At 38.1% G+C, this 16,507-nt stretch overlaps 1 pseudogene; it reads left to right on the top strand.

Annotated features, from left to right (window-relative positions):
- The first annotated feature begins 6,061 nt into the window (after positions 1–6,061).
- Positions 6,062–7,079, top strand: LOC101835013 (annotated as a pseudogene).
- Positions 7,080–16,507: the final 9,428 nt, after the last annotated feature.

Genomic DNA, 16,507 nt, shown 5'->3' with positions numbered 1-16,507 from the left:
GTGGATCAGTGTCTATCCCTGGAATACAAACAGTCATCCTGTGCCCATAGCACAAAGAGGGATGCTCTCTCAGCCTGGACTCTTAGGGGAGTGCCTGGACCCTACCCAGAGTGAAATGACAGACTCTAGATATCCCCTATGTGGAAGGATTTGGCAATAGGGTAGGAGGCTGGTGGGGAAGGGGAGTGCAGGAGGAAGGGAGGGAGAGGGAACTGGGATTGACATGTAAAACAAGCTATTTAAAATTAAAATAAAAATGATAAAAGAAAAAAAGAACACTGATAGAATATTGATGGGGCCACACCTATTATGGTATACATATATCATTGTTAAAATTTGTGTTGAAATTTAACTCTCATATGATTTATCAGGTGTAACTAGTGAAAACTTGAAGTAGTGATTAAAGGTATATTTGTTATTGGACAATTAATTAACTCATTTATGTATAACTTGATGGCAGATTTCTGATTAATATAGTATAAATCTGTATCCTGAACATATTCCATTTATCAATTGTATACTCTATTTCATATGGGGACTCTACAGGTAGCTCCCACCAGAAAGGCCATTGGTGGGTTGACAATGCTCCAGTAGAAGGCCAAATACACATGACTATATGGGAAGCACAAATTTAAATGGATGAGTAAAGACAAAGAAAATACAGAATTTAGTGTTTAGGAAATGGTGTGGGGTAGGTCTGTGAAAAGTTGGGTAAGGGGCGAACTTAAAAAAAGATAGTCTTCATCAGATGTGGTCTATCAATATCTCAGCCTCCAGAGTTTTATGTTGACAAATTCTCCATCTTTATAGATTACCCCGAATGTCTTATTCTAACAATAGAAGATATGCTAAGACAATACTATGCCATCCATCTCAATAGAAAAACATCCAAAATATGGCTCTATCCATGCTACCATCATCTGAAAACCAATGAAGACTTCACAACAGGACCTCCCTATTTGCTTGAATACTCCAGCCTAATGAGTGCCATTTTAGACTGAAGATGAAGACAACAAAGTAGAAGACTAGATCCCCATTCTGGCAAGGGAGGAAGGTAAGGTAACAACATATTTTCATATCACCTTCATTTCCTCCAAATCAAATCTCACAGTCTCATGCCATTCTCTTCATAAGACTACTAGCTGCAGCCACCTCCCCTTTCCCATTTCCAGTGGATCACATAGATCATCCCCTGACAAAAATCCATCCTCCCACTCACTGCATTATCCTGGGCCCCAATTCCAGCAGGCATTTCCTGGGAACACACCGGTCACACTTACCAAGGATACAAGTAAGCTAACTGCTGATATTTATTCTTCATTTTCCTATTCCAAGTCAAATTCCCCAGTCTCATCTCCACCTTTATGCCATGACCTCTCCTTGCTCTATACTTCCATTCCCAAGGGACTAATAGATAGGATAATAAGGTAGATTGGTGTATATATTTATAAACTATTTTAGAATTATTATTTATAGACAATTTACAATGGTATAGATTCTTGTATATTGATATATATGTAAAATTAGTTTTGTATTCCTGGCAAAGATAATTTCTACATCGATAGAAATTCAAAAATATATTTGTCATACTGTGTATGTTCCTATTTCTGTTTACAATGTTTTTTGTACACAAATGCAAAATTATATTTGTTATACTGTATGTACGTTTCTACTTCTGCTTAAAATATTTTGTATATTGATACAAATTAAGGATATTTTTGTCATATTATACTGTGCAGTTCTAACTCTGATTTAGATATTTTATATACTATTACAATTGTGAAATCATTGCCCTCATTATGTACATCTGTTTAAAGATTGTTTATTTTTATATGTGAAGCTTTAGTCTTTAAGCTATATAGGTTATTAATAATTACATGTTTATAGTCACCCATGATTGTCATAGTTATGTTAGTTGGATTCACTAGATGGAGAGAGATGTACTTTGCTTAGATAGGCAATCTTAAAATATTTCAAAGACCTACAGAAAATGGCATTTAGATATTTTAGTAACTTAGAATTTTGGTGAGGTGAGACACAACTGCTCCTGGGAGAACTGCGCTATTCCCAAGAAAATGATGGGCACCAGAGACATTCCATATGGAACTTGTTCTCTTCTTGGAAAAACTGGCCTATCAGGCAAAGAACTGCCCTTGTTTTGACTGTTGACAGTTAGCACACTGTCCACTCTGGGCAAGCAGGACACAAGGAAAAGTGACCACTGAAACTTGTCATGATAGGGTAGGACAGTCTTTCTAATTTTCCTACTTCTGAAATTGCTCCATCAGATATTCTAGATCTATATCCAAAGTTGGTTGCTCCAATATTGCAGAGAGACTTTGGGTAATTGTTCAGAGGGTCAGTTGTTTCCGTCATTTCCTGCATCTTTTTGAAGTCAGTTGCTTGCACTTCCCACTTTGGGTAACATTATTTTCCTTCTCAGATCTTTGAGGGCATTGAAGATTAGATAGCCACAGTTAATATCCTCTTATATCTTAGCTAAGGTATACCAAGTATAAGACTTAGACTATTCAGGATAGGACAGTTGTCAAAACAATCTGTTATTTGCAGGTCACCCAAAGACTGAACATTTAGTAAGTTTTTGTGGCTTAATGTTGTTCTCGTTGTTTATAGTTCAATTTTTGATATTACTCTTTCTTTCTCCTGGACAATACTTGATAATTGTTCTTATTGTATATAGTTTTGTATTGGGATTAGAACCTTCTGATTTAGACACAAAGAAACAATGAAAAGAAAAGGAATAAAACAGCTCAAGACTTAAAAGTGTAAATAAAATAAAAAACAGGGAAATCTGAAAATAAAAATTTAGGAATTCAGATAGCAATCTCAGAGGAAAGTTTCACCAACAGAATGCAAGGCAGAGAAGAGAGAATCTCAGGTATTAAAAAATGATAAACAAGTATATGTTCAGTCAAAGAAAATGTTAAATCTAAAAAAATCCTGACACAAAATATTCAGGACATCTGTACCACAATGAAATGACAAAACCTAAGAATAGCAAGAATCAAGGAAGGAGAAGAATCTGAGATCAAAGGCACAGACAATGTTTTCAACAAAAATTAGAGAAGAAACATTCTCTAAAGTGAAGACTATCAAATTACAAGAAGCATACAGAACACCAAAATTCGACCAGAATAAGTCCTTGTGACATATAATAATCAAAACAATGATGTACAAAACAAAGAAATAATATTAAAAGCTCCAAGAGTAAAAGACCATATAATATATAAAGGTAAACCTATTTGAATTACACCTAACTTCTTAATGAAGTCTCTAAAATACAGAATAGACTAGACATATATTCTACAGACTCTATGAAATCACAAATACCAGCCCAGGACTACCATACCCAGAAAGATTTTAATCACAGCAGATGGAGATACTACATAATATAACAAAATTTTAGCAATATCTATCCAAATTCCATCCTTATACAAGACATTAGAAGGAAAACTCCAACCTAAAGTCATTATTTACACCCAAGAACACACAGGTAATAAATAACCCAGAGCAACCTTAAGCACCCACTACTCCATCTGAAGGTTTAACCAGTGTCCACTTTCTTGTTCAGCTTTTTATTTTCATTTTCACTAGTTGTCATGTATACCTGCTCAGTTATTGCTTGAATATGCTTTTCATTTTCAATTTTCTTTCAAAAACATGGCATTTTCTTTGGTTATGCCAATGACTTCTACTTTTGCTAAGTCTGGGCTTGAACATCTTCAGTTTTTAGATTCAAGCACTCTTCTTCAACTACAACACCATCAATAGTAATAGCCATATCTTTCTGCTGCTTCTTATTGTGCCTAAGCCCTGCAGCTTTGAGTGATACAACATGAAGATCAACTTTTAGCCTGTTCAAAATGGGTGTACTTAGAGCTTCTCTATTAACAGCTTCAGTGCTTATGGCCAAGGGCTTCCAATGAGGACTGACAATTTTGAAAGCAGGTTTAATGGACTATTAGAAACTTTCTTTTAACTCGATAGAACATAGACATCACATTTTTGACTTTTTGATGTGTTAATAAAATATGGGGAGATATGTCTTTTATCAAATTTCATTACTTCAATAATTTATAATCCATCATACTTCACTGTGATGATGTTCTGTCTTCCAACCTTTTTCACTGCATCATAAAATGAAATGACTTTGTCTCAATTTACAGAACTCTTAGCTGTTGAAGCAGCCTTCATGAAATTGGACATACCAGCTACTTCAAATGCCCTCTCTGAAGAAAGAGGAGGAAAGAAACGGAAGAAGAAGAAACAGAAGCTTCCGTTCAGCACCTCAGTTGTCCACACCAAGTGACACTACTTGCTCACCCAGGCACCTTCTCCATCTGGTATCTTTTCTGTGCTTTTGTTTTGCTGCTGTAATTTTAAGTATTTGCGTTTGAACAGATTGATTATCTTGGGGGTGTTTTCAACAATGTGAGGGGGAACCAAGAAAATTTTTAATACAGTGTATTTTCCAGCTTCCCGTCTTTACACCAAAATAAAGTATTGACACTAAAAAAAAATCCAGGTTGTGGTGGCACATGCCTTTAATCCCAGCACTCAGGAGGCAGAAGCAGGTGGATTTCTGTAAGTCTGAGAACAGCCTGGTCTACAAGAGCTAGTTATAGGACAGCCTCCAAAGCCACAGAGAAATCCTGTCTCAAAAAACCAAAAAATAATATTAACAAATCCCGTTGCTGTCTTGGGATGTGTGTGTGTGTGTGTGTGTGTGTGTGTGTGTGTGTGTGTGTGCGCGCGCGCATGTGTGTGTGTGTAGGGTCATAAATTTTCCTTCATAAGATCATAAAGAAAAACTGGCCACCCTCTCTGGTATACCCTCATTTACACTCTGATCCATCTTTCTGGGCTTTTCTTTTTAAAATAAGAGACAGAGAGAGAGACAGTACAGAGAGACAGACACACACACACACACACACACACACACACAGAGAGAGAGAGAGAGAGAGAGAGAGAGAGAGAGAGAGAGAGAGAGAGAACAGACAGAGACAGAGACAGAAACAGAGACACAGAGACATACCACATACAGCATGGAAGTTTCTTGTCAATTTCTCGACTGTGGCAAGATTTTAACCTGCTGCCCTAAAGAATCCCTGAAACCATCCCTGTGATGTAAGATGTGGTGGGGTGGCGCTTCTGTGGCCTTTCTCACTTCCCACTGTGGGTACTGGCTCCACCAGGACCCCACTTCCCATTTCTCATGGTTTCTGATAAGAGACTTGAAAAGGAATGAAACTGGAGGGCCATTATAGAACCTGTGACTTTATGTTATGGATACTGGGTGGCAGACAGATACCTCACATTCCCTCCACTGGCCTGTCCTTGCCCTACCTGCCCTGACCTCAGGTTGCCATGCATAGTAAGTTGCCTGCAAGTAAAAGGCAATATAGGCAAGGGCAGGCATGTACCTAGACAAGGGGGATGGGACTTTTAACTGGATCGAAGCCCCAGTGAGGATTAGGGAAAAGACTGGGAAGGGAGGGTGTACCCCACCATCCATGCTTTACCCAGGTACTGTGGGGTCTCTATTCTTAGTCAGAGACAGAGATGATGACACAAGCGCTGGGTAAATTTATAAAAAGGCCAGGGTCCAGCCCTCTTAGGGGCTGAGCCCACATGGCTATTACTACTGCTTGGCATTCCCCTGTGGCACCGCCTCCAGCAAGACCACCACCAACTGCCTCAGAGAGGCCTGCAGGAGTCTCAGGAGGTGGCTAGGAGCACAGATAATGCAAAGACCACCAGTGCCCACTAAGCACATGTCACAGCAACTGGCCAGGGCAAATGAAGAACTTAACTGGGCTGGGCCACAGGTTAGAGATGGTATAATTAGGGGTCCTAATGTCTGGAGAGCAGTAACCCACCCCTTTAAGACTGAACTGCTGGGAAAACAGAGGCTTCACATACGTGCAAAATGTATTTTGTCAAGAGCATGTGGTTGCGGGAGTCGGGCGCACAAGCCGACTTCTGGGGTGGTGGCAGCTGGGTTCGGGTTCCTGCTGCAAGGCTTCCAGGCAGAGCAGGGATAATGCCCTGCAAGAGTGCGCCGAGTGGATGCAGGAGGAGCTGGAGGAGCGCGGTGGTGCGTCCCCTCTGCTGCTTGGAATGCCAGCCTCAGGAGCTCTTTGAGTCCTTGCACATCGAGATGGCCATCAACCTGGCCATCCTGGATCTCATGCTGCGCCGCCTGCACAAAGGCAACCTTTGCCACTGTGCTGCTCAGTGACGAGGCCAAGGCTGAGTGGCAGCCCGAGCCCCGCGCTTCTGCCTGAGTTCTAGGCCTGCTCCTAAAGAAGGCTGCCAGGCCTACTACCTCCAAGGTGGTTTCAACAAGTTCCAGATGGAATACTCAGAGCATTGTGAGACTAACGTGGAAAGCTCGTCCTCTCCGAGTGGCTCGCCATCCACTTCTGTGCTGGGCTAGGCCTGCTCCAATGACGAGTCAGACTGAGAACTGCCCAGCAGTGCCACTGAGTCGGACGGCAGCCCAGTGCCATCCAGCCAACCAGCCTTCCCAGTCCAGATCCTGCCCTACCGCTACCTCGGCTGTGCCAAGGACTCTACCAACTTGGATTTACTTGGCAAGTATGGCATCAAATGTATCCTCAATGTCACACCAAACCTGCCCAATGCCTTTGAGTATGGTGGCGAGTTCACCTACAAGCAGATACCCATCCCTGACCACTGAAGCCAGAACCTCTCTCAGTTCTTCCCGGAGGCCATCAGCTTTATTGATGAAGCCCACTCCAAGAAGTGTGGTGTCTTGGGTGCACTGCCTAGCAGGCATCAGCCGTTCAGTGACAGTTACTGTAGCCTACCTGATGTAAAAGATGAACCTGTCCCTCAATGATGCCTATGACTTCATTAAGAGGAATAAGTCAAATATCTCGCCCAACTTCAACTTCATGGGGCAGCTGCTGGACTTTGAGCAGACGCTGGGGCTCAGCAGCCCATGCGACAACGATGCACCCAGTGAACAGCTCTACTTCTCCACACCCACCAACCACAACCTGTTCCCCATCAACACACTCGAGTCCATGTGAGGCCTGACACACTAATGTGCGCAGCACCAGGGTCTCCCAGCCTTCCACAGGGCCTGATGGGGGGGGCCCTAGCCTGCTGCTCCCCTGGCCTGAAGAATGCACAGATGCTACCTGTATCCAGGGAACCAGGCTCAGCAGTCGCTGAGCTCCCATGCTGTCCTGGGCAGGGCCCACAGCAAGGCTGCTTGTGGTAACACTTGCTGGAGTGGCTTCAGCTTTCCAGGCATGTGTTGCTGAAGTGAGCATTGGTCTCAACTTTCAGACTTGTGACTTAGGAAACCAGTGAGGCCTTGTGTCTGCCGCAGGACATCCATCCTGCTGATGGCCCAGCGGTTGTGACTGTGTTTAAAGACATATCCACAGACCTGAGTTTACTACTTCTGGCTCCCTGGAGCACAGAGCGTTTAAGCTCTTCTTGATTTTTCTTTCTTTCTTTTTTTAACAAAAAGTGTTAGCTGCCCTGGCCTCCCAGCTTCCAGCCTCAGTCCCACCTGGCTGGTCCTCTGCTTTTTTTATGGATTGCCATGGGTTTAGACTGTTTTAATAATTACAGCAACCACAGTCAACATCACAGTTCTCCCATTCCCACCCGCCTAACACATTTGCTTGTCTACTCAAAGTCATCCTTGGCAATAGAACATGATGGAGCAATAGCAGTGATGTTGCCATGTCAAGACTCTTCATGTGTGTTACTGGAGACATTTTAACAAGCTTAGTTCTCAAATTTTTATATTTATCCTGTAAATAAATTAATTTGTAGAGTCATCGAATTTTGTTACTAACTGTTCAATAATGCCAGTTCTTCTCTTTGGTCCCATTGTAATAGCTACAGCATTCATGCCAAATTTTATTAGGTTTTTTATTTGGATAGGCCCAAGTGAGATGAGGATTCAGTGCCCAGGGATTGCTCCTATGTGGCAAAAGACTATTTGGTAATTGAAGCATTTTGAGAGTCAGGCCATGGTTGACTGAGGGGATCATTTACTTCCTTTTAATACAGTGTTTGCTATATAATCCAGGTTAGGTTCCAATTCACAATTACCCTGCTTCAATTTTAGGTCTGCAGTAGTGCGGTAGAAAGAAATAAACAAAGCAAAGAGGATGTAAACATGAATTCCATAACAGACTTATCCCTTCCTGCCTTTCTTTCTTTCTTTCTTTCTTTCTTTCTTTCTTTCTTTCTTTCTTTCATTCATTCTTTCTTTCTTTCTTTCTTTCCCTCTTTTTGATTATTTTCTAGACAGAATTTCTCTGTGTAGCCTTAGCTGTCCTGAAACTTACTCTGTAGATTAGGCTGGCTTTGAACTCACACAGATCTGGATATCTCTGTCTACCTGGTGCTGGGATTAATGGCATGCCATTTTTGCCTGATGATTTATTTCTTGTTTTATAACCTAAATTTTCTTTGTTCATTATTTATTTGTTTGTTTCTCTTTGACATATTGTTTGTTATGTAACCCAGGTTGCCATGTATTCACAATTCACCTGCCTCTGTTTTTTGCTCTTCTCATATTACAAACAATATTTCTTAGAATTAGAAGTTCAATACTTCATGGAAAAATTTCAACCACAAACCTCAACCAAATTGTAAATCGAGAAGAAGGAAGACTGTCAGGATTTAACATAATGTTGATGAGTTATTTTCTTCTGACAGTAAGTCTGAAAATAAAAATGACTTATGTCTAGAAAAAAGAAGACCTTTGAGATAACATTAAAAAATTAATCTTACGAACAAAGTAGTTAGCTGAAGTGAACATGGATTATATTGAAGGTATAGAAAGCCTATTAGGAGAAATAACTGGAAAAAAATAAAATTTTGAAAAAGTTATGAATATCGAGGTACAGGAAACATTTAGAATGTCAAACATACATAGCCAAAAAGATTTTTCCACATTATATTTCATTTAAAATGCTGAGGTAGATGAGTACAGAATGTTGATAGCTGTCAGAGTGATATGTCAATTCAGTTATGAAAGGAAACCATGAAAACTTTTGATTTCTAGACAGAAAATACAAAATCTTGGGAAATTTTGGAGTGGTGTTTCTAGACTATAACTGCAAACCTGGTTTATTATTTTCTCCAAATTTAACATCAAATATCAAACGAAAAATGATACCTTTACAAGATAAGCATAAACTAAGGCAATTCATGACCCCTAGGCCAACATTACAGAAAATACTTATAGGAAACTTATGCACAGGCAAATGAAAAGGAATAAAACACACAATCACAAGAGCTCAGAAAAACATAAATCTTATCTAAAGATTAGATAAAGAAAGTGAATTAAGAAGCATTCAAACATTATGAACTCAATTGCTAACAAACTTCTAATAAGAATGAAAGAATACTATTTATTTGAAATCAACATGGCAGTTTATCAGAACACTAGGACTCAATCTACCAGCTATATCACTCTTGGGAATATGCCCAAAAGTTGCTTAATCCATACTGCAAGGACACTTGCTCGACTATGCTCATATCAGGCTTATTTCTAATAACCAGAACCTGGAAACAAACGAATGCCCCTCAATGGAGTAATGGATAAAGAAAATGTGGTACATTCACACAACAGAGTATTACTCAGCTGTGAAAAAAAATAATGACATCATGAAATTTGAAGGCAAATGGATGGAACTAGAAAACAACATCTTGAGTGAGGTAAACCAGACCAAAAAAGACAAGCATAATATGTAATCACTTATAAGTGGATATTATCTATAAAGTAATAAATAATAATGCTACAATCCACAGACACAGAGAAGCTAAGTAACAATGAGGGCTCAAGGTGGAATGGATGAATCTCCCTGGGAAATGGAAATAATAGATTTTGTGAGTGGACTGAGGGTGCTGGGGATAGGAATATGAGTGATCAGGCTGAAAAGCAAAGGGGATGGAAGGGGACTACTGAAAAAGTACTGGAAGTGGGCGACCTTTCAGGGTCAGGTAAAAACCTGGTACAATGGAACTCCAATGAATCTACAAAGAAGAGCCTACTTTAGACTCCTAGAAACATTTGATATGTATCCTGAACTAGACATCCAGGATCAAATTGGTTGCTAGCACAATTGTTGTCAGAGGGACTTTATCCAGAATCTGATAGAAACAAATGCAGACACTCACAGTCAAACATTATGTGGACCTCAGAGAATCTTGCAGAAGAAGGGGGGAATTATTATAGGAGCCAAAGGGATCAAGGACACTACAAGAAAACCCACAGAATCAACTGACTTGGGTTCATAGGGGCTCACAGAGACTCAACCAACAACCAGGGAGCCTGCATCGGACTGACCTAGGCCTTGTGCATATATGTTACAATTGGTCTTCCTGTGAACATCCTAACATTGGGAACAGGGGTTGTCTCTGTCTCCATTATTGGATTTTGGGACCCTACTCCTCATACTGAGTCACCTTGCACAGCCTTAATACAAGGGGATGTGCTTTGTCTTACTGTAACTTGATATGCAATGTGCTGTTGATATCCATGGTAGTACTGTCTTTTTCTGAACAGAAATGGAGGAGGAGTGAACTGGGTATGGTAACAGAGGTGAGAGAACTGGTAGGAGAAGAGGAAGGGAAAACTGCAGCCTGGCTGAAAATAAATAAATTAATGTACAAATAAATAAATGAAAAAGAAAACATGGGGGGACCAAAAATTAGTAGAGTGCTTGAAATAACCTGAGGATAAATAGTGGGAATTCTCTTATCCAAGGACACATAATGACTGATTAGAAAGAAAACCACAGTTTTTGCAAGAAATCACCTCATCTACAAAGTTGTATACAGACCAAGAATGGAAAAATTAAAAAGGATATTAAAACAAAAGGAATCAGGAAAAAAAGCCAAACTAGCTACATTCTTACCTGACAAAGCAGAATTCAAATTAAATTTCATAAAAAATGTAGTCAGAATAAATGAATGTGTTTACAAATAAGGATGACAATTTACCAAAAAGAAACACAATGGTTTAAAGTAAGTATATCAGGACTGAATATTGGTCTATTAAATTTCATAAAAGTAATACCATTCCTCATAAAGCAGCATATAGGGACCAATGCAAAAATTTAGGGTCATGCCAACATCTGTTGTTTTTTATCAATAAATAGACCAGTCAGAGATACACTCAGAAAAGAAACATTAAAGTTTATCTGTGCTATACATCAGACTCAACAAATTCCATTGTAAAGCTACAGAAAATGTGTTTTTCTCAACAGTTCATGGAACTTTCTACAAAGAAGAATATAAAACATTTGTTTGAGAATTTTATGCATACATACTCTGTACAGCAAAGGACACTATCATTTGAGTGAAAAGGAAGCCCACAGAATAGGAAAAATCTTTGTCAACTATACTTTTAACAGAGGGTGTATGTCTAGGATATATAAAGAATTAAAAAAGCTAAACAACAAGAAAACAACCTGATTAAATTTTGGACACAGAAATAAACATCTATATCATAAAAAGAAATACAAATAATTAACTGATAAAAGTAGTTTTATGTTCCAAACACTTGGTTATCATGGAAATGCAAATTAAAATTACTTTGAGATTTCATCTTACCCTAGGCAGGATGGCTAAGATAAAACAACAATAATAAAAATAGAATTAAAACAAAACTAACTGTTAGTGAAGTGCAAACTGGTTCAGTCACTATGGGAAATCAATGTGAAGTTTCTTCAAAAAGCTAGAAATAGCTGTATCACTTGTGGACATAGTACCAAAAGGACTCTATATCTTACTTTAGATTTGCTTATTCATACTTGCTGCTCTGTTCAAAATAGCCAGGAAATGGAAATAGCCAATATGTTCATCAACTGATGAATAGATAATGAATATATGAAACTGTTTTGGTTTGCTTTTGAGTGAAAAACATCAGACTCAAAAGCAATTGGGGAAGAGGCTAGAAGATGCTAAGAAAGAAGCTCAAGAAGGAACTTCAAGGCAGGCACTCAAGCAGAAACCATAAAGGAACATTTTTTACTGCTGTGCTTCCACATTCAAGTTTACATGCCTTTGTTATACAGCTCAGGCCCTCCTGCCTGTGCATGGAACTGACCACAGTAAATTTAGGGGCCTTCCTTCATCAATTTTCAATCAAGAAAATGCCTCCTCAGGCCTATCCAATAGGGGCAATTTTTCAAACAAGGCTCCCCATTGTCAGGTGTTATGCGATAAATTTTTCTGAGAGACAAAACACACAGGCACAGGCACACTCATGCACGCACGCACGCGCACACACACACACACACACACACACACACACACACACACACACACACACACCCCCAAAGAAAGCAACTCCATGTCTATTCACAAAAGGAACCCATGGTATACTAGATTAACAATTACAATATTTTGTGAATCAATGTACTTTTTTCTGGAGTTAGTAACAGAAGTATAGGAGAGGGATTATTTATAAGAAGCAGGGATGACTTAAAAGCAAGTCTCTCATCTGAAAAAAAATCCACCTGCATATGGATGCTACAACACTGACAGCAGTCCTCTGCAAAGCTCACAGGCAACTTGACACCTCAATAGCTGTTCTCTTTGCAGCATGGCTATTCAGAATCTCTTTCACCAGCTTTCCTTTACATAATGATGGGGAGAGTCTCTCAAGAAACTTCCAAGTTTTTCCTTTCCCAAACTTATAGCTTTTTAAAAATTCACCTCCCAGAGAAAAATGTTTCATTTCAGAAGGACTGTTTCAGTATGAATGAAAATACCACACAACACAAGGTATATCAAATAGACAACCAACACATGCACATCATATTATTAGCTGAATATTATTCAGGAAAAGAGAAAAGTATATTTAATTGGTAAAAAGTGACGTATACTTAACAAGACAAAGCAATACAAATGATTTCTATGTCATGCCAGATCATAATGGATTGACACCAGAAGCTACACAAACACATAGTGATTGATATTTTGAAAAATCACTGGGTCTTAGGAAAAATCTTGGATGAAATTATTAAAATTCCTATACTCAGTCACAAATAGAAGCATCTGGTATATACATAAGACAGATATAGTGAGTTTCATAACTATGGCAGCCAACATTAAAATACCAGGGAGATCTGAAATAAGTAAACTACTGGATCAGAACTTAGAGAATCAAATACAAGGTAAGGCTACAAGCAGTGGAAGGAGAGAAACAAAGACCAGAGCTAAAGTTAATTAAAAATAGTTAATAAAATAAATATAAAAATCAACAAAACAATATCGGTTATCTGAAATGGTAGACAATGTTGGCAAACTATTAACCAAATGCACCAAAAGAAAGTTAAAAAGAGAGAAAGAAACAAAATAGGCAAATTAATAAATTTAGATACATCACAAAAAATACAGGCCTGGAGAGATGATTTGGCAGTCCAGAACACTGGACTTCCATAGTTCCAGAGGATCTGATGCTTTCTTCCCGACTCTGTGGGAACTGCATTTATGTGGTGAATGGAGATAAATATACAGGCAAAATACCCATGCACATAAAATAAAAATAAATCTTTAAGTAAACAAAAGCCCATAAATACAGCTAAATACTATCTTGTATATATGATATAAATTTTCTGGTACATTGTAAAAGCCTAAATGGAAAAGTTTTTAACTACATATGACTTGCCACAATTGAACTTAGAGGACATGAAAATTTAAACAGTCCCATAACAAACACTGAGAATGAAGCTGTATTGTGTCCAAACAAAGACTATCCTAGGGAAATGAATGAATTCTCCTTTGAGTTATGCCAGAAACTGTGCCATACAACAGAAAGAGAAGAAACATTTCTGAAATCATTCCATGATGCCAGAACTTATCTGGTTACTCTGGATGCAGAGATGGAGAAAGAGAAACACTATTCACCAATATTATTAATATCCTTAATAAAGTTATTGCAAATTGATTACCGCAATGGTTTAGAAAGATCATTACATAAATTTACAAATTACAAAAAGGTTTCATAAATTTCACAGTGTATACAAATCTTTAAAAATATTACAGCACGGAAGCAGAAGAAACAATAAAAAGCATGTGATTCATTCAATAGCTACAGGCAAAACCTGAAAAAAATGCATCAGCCCTTCATGATAAAATCCCTGAAGAAATCAAGAATAAAAGAAGTATTCTTAAACAAAATAAAAGCCTAATTTTGACAAATTAATAGCAAAAATACTAATTATGGGAAAAATGAAATTATTTCCTCTAAGATTGGGAAGATGACAAAGGTGGTAGACAACTCCAAGGAAAGAGCGTCTTTCAGACACACCAAGCCTAATGAACATATAAATTCTCAGATACTGTGACAGAACACATAAAAGATTCACAGATTAAATCCAGACAAGTTCCCAACACTGAGAGGGGAGAAGACACTAGGTCTCCTAAGCAAGAAGTTATTTGCAATTGATACCTGCTGGGAAAGTGAAAATCAGTTTTACCAATGGAGTGTCACTGAGTAAGTATGCCAACCACACTCTGGGCCAAGTCCCATGCCCAGGAATAGATGGCCAACACAACAACAGCAAAACAAAATGAACTCCATGACTTATTTTATTTTGGTGGGGTTTTTGTTTCATTTTGTTTTGGCAGTTTTTGATCTTGTTTTTTGTTCTTATTTTTGTTATTTTTATGTTTGTTTCTATAGATAGACAAAAACATGAAGTTGGGTAGATAGGGAGGTGGAGGGGATCTGAATGGAATTGGGGGAAGGGAAACATAAACAAAATATATTCTGTGAAAAAAGTAATAAGAAAAATGATAGGGAAAATTGAAATAAAAGACAAAGTACATTCAGAGACAGGGAAAAGAATGCTGAGATCTAGAATACTAGCCGGAGAAAAGAAAAAGATGTGTTTTAGAAATAGTGGATTTACCAAGAATGATTTTCAGCCATTTGGAAAACTAGGTAGAACAAATGTGTCCCCTATTTTAATAACAAGGCACAACTGTATACTCATTAGGGAACTTGTAGTGTTTCCTGCTAGAAATCATGGTAAGCCCTATGAAATGTCAAAGCAGATTTCTCATAATCAGACATAAACTCTCTCAGATAAGGTATAAGCATAGCAGATGGCAGACCAAGATTAGGGAATATGTTCACTAGAATCTTGTGTTTCAGAAGTAGAAAAAGGTTGTATTAAGCATTTCCAGGACAATATACAGAGTTTTGGGAATACATGGCATCAAGATTCCTAGGAACGAGTAACATTTTTATTGTATTTTCTTAGACAACTAAGAACTTTTAAAATATTTTATTGATAATTTTAATGGACTATATTTTGAACTGATATTTTAAAATATGGTCTTCCTATTTTGAAAACAAAATGAATTAAATAAATGTATCTTAGGTTAATCCTTTGCAAATATACACCAACTTAAAGAACATTAAAAAATTAAAGAGGGCAAAAAAGCTTCCTTGTAATGATATTATATTGCAGATAGAAAGAACAAAAAGTCAAGATATAGTTGAAAAGTTAGTACCCAAATTTTATTTACATACAGAATCTCTGGTATAGAGGCTTCCCTTCTAGAAAACAGCTTTCAGCAACACTCTCACTATAGGCATTTTGACAAGCATGAAGGAAATTAAATAGAACAAACCTTATGGCTAGTTGAAACTGAGATGCATGAAATAGGCAAGAAGAAACAAAAGTGATCTGTTTATGTATTTGTTCTGGGAACAATTTGCTTTGTCTGCTCCCAGGTAGGAGTCTTAAATGTGCTTGAACAATTCACAAAAGAAAAGATGGCCAGGGAAGGTTTGATATATTAGCAGCTAATGTGTGAGATTTCAGTTGTAGTTTATAACCAAATGATGAAAGTGTTCTCATAGAAATCAGCTTACAAAAGAAATCATAAATATACAAAAGGGCATAATTAAAAAATTTAAAGTATGAACAGTGGATATATACATATAGGGGCATGGGTTGTATTATTGTTTTTAACTTTCCTTTATTTAAGTATTAAACTACATTTAATATACTGAAAACAAGGTCTTTTACAATAAAATCATTAGTACTTTTCTTTAATGTGTATGGTTTCTTTGCTTGCATATATACCTACACATCACATGCATGCAGTGATTACAGAGGTCAAAAGAGGATGTCAGATGCCTTAAGTGCCTAGTGATTAAAGTTACAGATGGTTGTGAGCTACTATATGGGTGTTAGGAATTGAAACAAGGACCTCTGGAAGACTAGCCAGTACAGTTAACCTCTGAGCTATCTCTCCAGATGCACATTAGTACTTTTAAAAATACAGCTATGAAACGTTATGTAGGGAAAGATCTTACTAGGCACCAAACCATGCCTGTTTGGGTGCATACATGGGGTGTGGGATAAAGACCTGGGGAGAGGCAGCTCTCTGTTTCTCTCTTGGGGTTCCCATCTGGTCTTAGAGAGCTGTGGAGACTGTCAGAGCGCTAATCCAGGGTTAT

The sequence above is a fragment of the Mesocricetus auratus genome, unplaced genomic scaffold (genome assembly GCF_017639785.1).
Source record: "Mesocricetus auratus isolate SY011 unplaced genomic scaffold, BCM_Maur_2.0 Super-Scaffold_100003, whole genome shotgun sequence".
Taxonomy (NCBI): Eukaryota; Metazoa; Chordata; class Mammalia; order Rodentia; family Cricetidae; genus Mesocricetus; species Mesocricetus auratus.
Note: the sequence above shows the minus strand (reverse complement) of the source record. Positions and strands in the feature narration are given on the sequence as shown.